This window comes from Bombus vancouverensis, unplaced genomic scaffold, assembly GCF_051014615.1.
Source record: "Bombus vancouverensis nearcticus unplaced genomic scaffold, iyBomVanc1_principal scaffold0034, whole genome shotgun sequence".
NCBI lineage: Eukaryota > Metazoa > Arthropoda > Insecta > Hymenoptera > Apidae > Bombus > Bombus vancouverensis.
In genome coordinates, this window is record NW_027468925.1 from 444,866 (window position 1) to 452,473 (window position 7,608).

Sequence of the window (7,608 nt, forward strand, 5' to 3'; positions counted from 1 at the left end):
AACTCTGGAGTAATGAGTATAGCAAAATACGGAACTTTTACAAAAAATTCTAAACACATCGAAGTTCATTACCACTACGTTCACGAGTACGTAAAGGAAAATAAGATAAACATAATAAAAGTAAGTACAGAAGAAAACACTGCGGATATTTTTACGAAGGCACTGTGTAGAGAGAAATTTGAAAGGTTTAGGTCATGGATGAATGTAAAATAAGAGAAATGTAAAGAAAGCGATAAATGTTAAATATTTTGTTAATTCGACAAGTATGTAAATAAAATTAAGTGTACAGTATAAATGTAAGGAGGCGTGTTAGGGAAGTGATACATTTACACTGTACATGAGAGTGTGTGTGTAAGGGTTAGAGGGCGTCAAGGACTCAGTGGAGACAAAAGACTGTTGCCAGATGTTAGAAGAATCTAGGCTAGTCGGTTGGCAACCAGCGTGCGTGCAAGACGTCCTTAGAGAGGAATATAGGTGTATAACTGTTGTATGGAAATATAGAAAATAATTTGTATTCCCAAATCCTCGAATTTCCTTAACACTAATGTCAAGGAAAATTGAACTTTCTAGGAAAAATAAGATATTTGCTTTACGTATGTAAGCGTAAAGTATGTTATTAATAAATTATAGCCTAAGTAGCAACCATTCTTTCCCAGTTGACTTTAGAGGAAAATAATGTTATTACCTGCCATTTACACTCTTCTATAAACGGATAAATGGTATGGATAATGTTTTCTACTTAAAATTCCAATTTTTTGTTACGCCTTGGAATAACGCAACGAAAATACGTAAGACCTTTTCCGTTACATTTCTCGGCAATTAAGGAATTTTAGATAAGTCAGCTATAAGAACTGAAATGTTATTTCTGGAGTAATTTGAAACAGCGCGTAAATAGAATTGACTGTAATTTGAAAAAAACAATATTTCAACCGGTTAACGCCTAAAAATAGAAAAATTAGTGGCTATGAACATGGCTGAAAGAACAATGTTGAGAAAGTTAAACGCAAATAACTAACTATATAGTTATACGAATAATATGACCAACTAACGAAGAATTAATAGATGCAGCATCAACGAAGAGGATGAGACTATAAAGACATCTATTAAAAAAAGGGTAATTTCATGCTTGAAGATTAACGAGAGAACAATGTTGGAGAAATTAAAAACGAACGACGTGTAAAATCAGAAGAATTAAAAGAACAATGAGAAGTAGAATGCATCGGAGAAGATCAAACGATACAGCGTTAACATTATCCTGAAGCACGAATAAAAGAACGGTATTAAAATTGTCTGGAGTTCCAATTTCAAACAAGATCTCGGATTATCTGCAGGAAATCAGGCACAATGCAATTACTTTGCTTATCGGTTGAGAAATTTCTGTATCTCGTCATTCGCCCTTCTCTTGTGACGCAAATCGTGGTATTACGCATGATTGCTAATAAAATAAAAATCAGAAAGAAAGACAGCAAGCAAAAATGTAACGATGACGGTGATTATCAGCGCGATAAATCATTCGTTCTACTTCCTGATGTCCTTCTCTACACGATGATAGGCTCGATTTCTATATTTAAAGAAACGTATAGACGTATGCAGAAGAATACCATATTAGTAAACTGGAAGCTGTAGCAGCCTTTAGAATGGCCAGAAAGAAGGAAATATACGAGGGACACCGTTCAGTTCCTATGTTGCGGTTTCGTAATCTGTCGTTAATGTTAGAGATAATGTTTATGCTGGTCGTTATCGAATTGTCCGCTTTTGAAACAGACATGACCGTCACTACGAAACAGATATTCCGATTGGCTTGCATAATATGTGTCAGCTTTTACAGCTGTGCGTAATATTTGCCTCTCAGCGTGTCCTTCTTCCTTCGAGTTTCGTATGCATCTGATTTCTCCCGCCGCTTCTATATTTTCTCCTGTTTTTTGGTCATTCGTTCTTCATTTACACGTAGTATTATTCGATCGGTTCTACGACATCTTTCCATTCTTTTCAATCTTCCTTGTTCGTAGTATTTTACGATATCGAGTTTGCTTATTTGGGAAATATAAAATATCTTGACTTTCGTAAATCGATAATTTACAATTTCTCTTTGGTTCGCGAGCTCACGCTAAAAACTGTGACTTGAGAGAAATTGTAAATTAATAGAAAAATGGTAACTTTCCCTCTTTCGAAGTAACTTTTCTAATTTTCTTCTTTTTGTTCGTCTTTCTGAATTGTTAAATTTCAAGATATTAGCGATTTCCTTGACTCGAAAAATATTGACAAATTTTCATAGAATTATTTCAACGTCGTGTTCTCCAGGATGGAGCGAAGAAACGTGCAATTTCGAAGTGTTAGGGAAGTGATACATTTACACTGTACATGAGAGTGTGTGTGTAAGGGTTAGAGGGCGTCAAGGACTCAGTGGAGACAAAAGACTGTTGTCAGATGTTAGAAGGAAAACAATAGACAACGTTAGATCAGAAGGACGGTTTCAAGGTGGGACGACCGAAAGGTCAGAGTGTGCGAGTCGAAAAGTGTGTGTGTTGCGAGAGACAGAGCTAATCGAGTCGTCGAAGAGTAGAGTCGTTAGAGTTAATCGAGAAACCGAAGAGTAAAGTCGGTTGGCAACCAGCGTGCGTGCAAGACGTTCTTAGAGAGGAATATAGATGTATAACTGTTGTATGGAAATATAGTCAATAATTTGTATTCCCAAATCCTCTAATTTCCTTAACACGAAGGTTTAGATGCGAGACGGTTAACTGTATATCAAGGTAAGAGCCGAAAAGCAATTTGTACGATCGTTTCTTTATATAAAGACGAGAGAAGTGACTCCCATGAATGGATGAAACGACCGCAAGCAAGGCCATCCTGGCTGCCTGGTTCCATTCGCTTTTTACGAATACACATTTAAGTTCAAGTTCACCGGCGTAAACGATCTTGAACGAGTTCGACGAAAAGACACGGTTAAATGTTATCTAATCGTCCTTCAATTTCGCTTCGGTCCTACTTGGCAGGTATATCATTTTCTTAAGTAACTTCCTTACTTAACTCTTACTTAACTAGCTGATTAAACAATTTTTTCAACAGACTTTTTCCATTTCGAGATGTGTAATAAACCTTAGGTTGTTTTACTTATCTCGCGCTCTGTATCTTTTGCTTTTTAACGGCCACTTTCATTTAACGCCATTTTGCTAGCTATGCTTCCTTTAATTACACTTTAGTTATACTGTTTAGTAACTATACAGTATTGCGTGTATAGCTTATGGTTAAATAGTTCAATCATCTAAATATGGAACAATCGGAATGTTTTTTTTCTATTATTTATTTATTTATATCTTACAATTTGTCCAGTAGGACATTTGGTAAAATATTATAGTTTAGTCATATAGCAATATAGCATGTGGATGGTTACCACCAGTGGGATACCATCTTCGAATTTGATTGATTTATTTCTTTAGTGTGGTGAGTGTTTGTATGTTAGGTTACGTCCTTTGTGAAATCTGTTTGGTGTTTCCTTTTTAATCTTCTTTTTATGTTTGATGCGCCGACCGTGGAATGTTTTTAAAAAAAAGAAAAAAATCATGTAAGGCAAAAGGTCGAAACAAGTTAATTATATTGGAAGTTTTAATTTTTTAAATATAAATTACGTGTAAGTTGGTAATTATAATGGCTTTAAAGAACTTTGTTTCAATTTCTAACAATTTTAACAATTTTAATAATCATTTGACTGGAGGATACACTTGCCACTTATGTATATTTATATATTCATTATGACCTTTTCATTAATGGAATTTTTCAAAAAACTTTTTAGTTTATCCGTATCGGCTTTGTTTTCAAGGGGATTTATCGTTTCTTTGAAGCACGCTTTCATCCATTTTCTTTCCTGTCATATGCACGCGTGTCCTTTCGTTTATCGTTACATTTATTGCGATAAAAATATTCTCTCCCTTTGTTTCTAGATTCTCATTTCAATCGAATATTAATACACCGTTAAGAGCAAACAGAGCTCAGAACTCCCCTTTCAAGTCATTGCGCGTGCACGTTAAAAATGATAAATATTGTCCATTTACGAAGCAATGCGCAGAATCGTTCGACTTGGAATATTTTAATTAAGGACATCTCTCTACGTTAGAGAAATAATAGGGAGAGACAGAGTTCTTGAATCGATATATCCTTGATACTTCCGTTTTATCGTTTATAAATTATGCACCAAATTGACACAGTTTCCCTATCGATCGTTTCAATCCTGTAAAAAAGTACCAACAATTTATAAAGGAAAATATTTGAAAATTGCAATTTTCTTTTAAACATGTCTCTTGTATTTTCTAGCAAGTACATTCCTTTTTTTCGATCGAGTTACAGTATATTTTTCTTCGATTTCCGACAAGGAACCGAGACCTTTTTTTCTATAATTCGACCTTCCATTTAGCTCCATGGCCACAGGGAGTCTAATGGGTTCGACGAAAGGGCTAGTGCGTGACGAAAAAATGATCTTGCGAGATTGTGCTTTACCGGAAACTGCCATCATGTTTTTGCCAACTTTTCCTTTGATGTTCACCACCTTTTCGTTGAGGGAACTTTGGTTAGTGGCTTCTTAATCAAATCGCTCGGAGGTATGTTGCTTCCCTTTGGGGAAAATATATCCTACTTTGATAAAATTTTAATACACTCTTGCATTAATTTTGATACTTCTCTACCCTAATTTTATTTGTAGTACTTTTCCTGGATCCGACTCTCTATTCTTTTTATTCCTTTCTATTTTATAATTCTGTTCTCGTTTATTTGGAGAATATAAAATGCTACACAGCTTTTATTCAATTATTCTAAATCTATATTATCTAATTTACCATTATTCTTTCATTCGTCGAGTAAAATCATACTTTGAAGAATGGCATTTTAACAAAGTGAAACTTTCCTCCCTTAAAGACAAGTTTCATAATATCCTGTTGCTTTTCATGGCCTATGTTATACAAACTACAATTCTCTTATATTGTTCTTAAATCAATCGCAATATTTCCCATAATCTTGATTAATCAGTATTACTAATTTATAAATAAAATCGACGGAAGGAACTACGTCTCTTAGAAAGATAATTCCGTTTCAGTTTCTAGGATATTATCATATAAACGATCAGTGTTTATAGCGTTATAAACATGAATTAAAGATATGAACGATAGAACACCAGAACATCGTTAGCAACCACCATGGCGTAAGAAATACTATTTTCGACCTCCATTTGCTGGATTTTTTATTCGAACGCGAACACCTGTCCGAGAAAATCAATCTTCTGGAAACTATAAAATGAAATACTCCACTCGAACAATAATTGTATTGTGTTCTCTCTTAACATATTATTCCCGGATTATTCTCGCGTTATCTGCCATTGATAAACATTTATCTTCGCGCTTTCCTAAATATTCCATATTCATAAAAATGTCCATAATTCTAGAATATACATTTGGTCTACCAGGTGACAATTTTATCACGAACGTTCTGTTTTTTCCACGCGATCATTGACATTTGTAAATAATTTGTGATATTGTTTTTCAATTATATTTATGAAGATATAAAAACAAATAAACTTCAGCAGTAAATATATATGTACTGACAAATTAACACGTTTCAGTGCGAAATCGATGCACGTATCAACATCATTTATTTACTTTTTTTTCAATACTTCTCAACAATAACGAATTAATATTTGTGAAATAAAAATCAAGCGAGAAAATTGTTTCCACCTTTTTCTTTTTTCTCCTGAGCGGAAAGCAGGAATCGTAGAAATCCTCCCGACTTGAACATGTTAAACGAGAAAAAAATTCGCCATGTCATCGCAGTACGGCATTTGGGCGAGCACTCGCGACGAAGATAAAAGACGCATATAACGTGCAGTCTCTCTGCAGCTTGACATCAGGAGATCTGTCGAGTAAAAGCCTGTTTATAAAATTTTTGTTGGTATCTCCCTGACTCGTATATTTGCTTTTTTGTTTATCACCACACATCAGTGTGAGAAGTGTTGCTTAAGTAAATAAATCCTACCACTTTATCGTGAGCGTCATGCAGAAATCATTTATCTCCCCTTCCGTGTCTTCAGATATTGCGCTGACATTCGGCGAAGAACAGACTTTTCGTGTAACTTTAATTTTAACTAAAGATCCAACTAAAAAAATAATGAACATCGAATGTAGCAGTTTGTAACGAAAGTTACATAGCATGTAACTTTGTGATACGATACCTTCTTGACACAGAACGATCAAAATTAATGTAAGGTGGTTTGAACGATATTTTTCAAATTGCTCTTTGAAGGGGGGAAGAAATTTTCTAATTAGAAATTAAAATTGCACGTATCTTTGCTCAAATTCTTCATATATAAGTCGTAACAAACGCTATTTAACAAGAGCTAACAAACAAGAACGTACAGTGAACGAGCTAATTTTCAAGTGATTAGACTTTGATGTGCTAACGATTTTACTAATCCTCCCATTTTACCAATCCTGTATTGCTTCCGCGGACGATTATTGTTTACAATTATAATATTACTTACTTACGCGCTGACGATATCATATCGGCGTAATGAGATCAAAATCGAACAGCGACTATTTCTATTTTTGTCCATCGCACACCGTACTGCGATGGTAACTTGATAATTGCGAAACAAAATCAGGAAACGTTTGCTACGAAGTAAGAAGTAATAACAAGCAAGAGTAGTAATAATAAGCGAAGGTATCTTCGGTCCGTAATTGAGTTGCATCGATCATCTTCAATGCTAGTCAGACGAATCTCGTCGATAAACGCAAAGAAGCTCGTGTTCATGGTGATACATTTTTCTGTCGCATGGCTGAACGTTGCGTTACTGCGACGCTACGTTGATACTACACCGGCGTTCTCGATAAAAAATCCCCTCGAGCCAGCTTGGATTTTTCAACTGATTCGATCAGTTTTATGTAGTATACGTATGAATCGTTTTCCTTTACTTCTTGTTCCTTTTTTTCTTCTTCTTTTTTTCTCGAGAATCTCGAAAAATCGTGCAATTAACGAACAAGGTAGAATCAGTAATTAGTTACCAGGATGACGGAAACGACGTTCTTACGCGTGTCCTTCTTATCCGTAGAATCTGGAATTTCTGATGGAATAATTTTTGTCCTGGCAAAGGCACGTGTCGAAGACAATTGCCAAGTCTCCGTGACGAGTAATTAAAGGATCGTTGATTGGTCCAATTTTAGAACGTTAGAACGCAACAATTACGTGAGTCGTCGGTAAAAAAGGGAAGACGTAGAAATGTACAGCTATGGCGTGCGCGTATGACCCTCTTTTCCGTATACGAAGGAATTCTTGATTGTATCGTTTCTTATCCCGGCAAAGAGGGGTGTCGAGAACAATCGCGACGTTTTCACGGCGAGTAATTAAAATTTCATCAACGCTAAATACGATTTTAAAATGGATGGTTTGTTTGTAAAAGTGTTAGAATTTAATCTTGGAATTAGGATTAATATTCTGTGGAAGACACAATGTTTATGTTGAAATAATATAATGTGATATTTATTAAACAATTATTTCGAGAGTTATAAATGTGCGTTCTGGAATGCAGACAGTTGGCTAGCTATTCACAGACTAACTGCCTTAGTGACC

At 35.1% G+C, this 7,608-nt stretch overlaps 1 long non-coding RNA gene across 1 annotated transcript; it reads right to left on the reverse strand.

The window, feature by feature from the left end:
* Positions 1 to 5,615: 5,615 nt before the first annotated feature.
* LOC143304423 (uncharacterized) lies at positions 5,616 to 6,437 on the reverse strand. Its single transcript, XR_013061112.1, has 3 exons — positions 6,215 to 6,437; positions 6,019 to 6,139; positions 5,616 to 5,898 (listed from the first exon to the last, which is right to left on the reverse strand). It is a non-coding gene; the product is annotated as an uncharacterized LOC143304423 (long non-coding RNA).
* Positions 6,438 to 7,608: the final 1,171 nt, after the last annotated feature.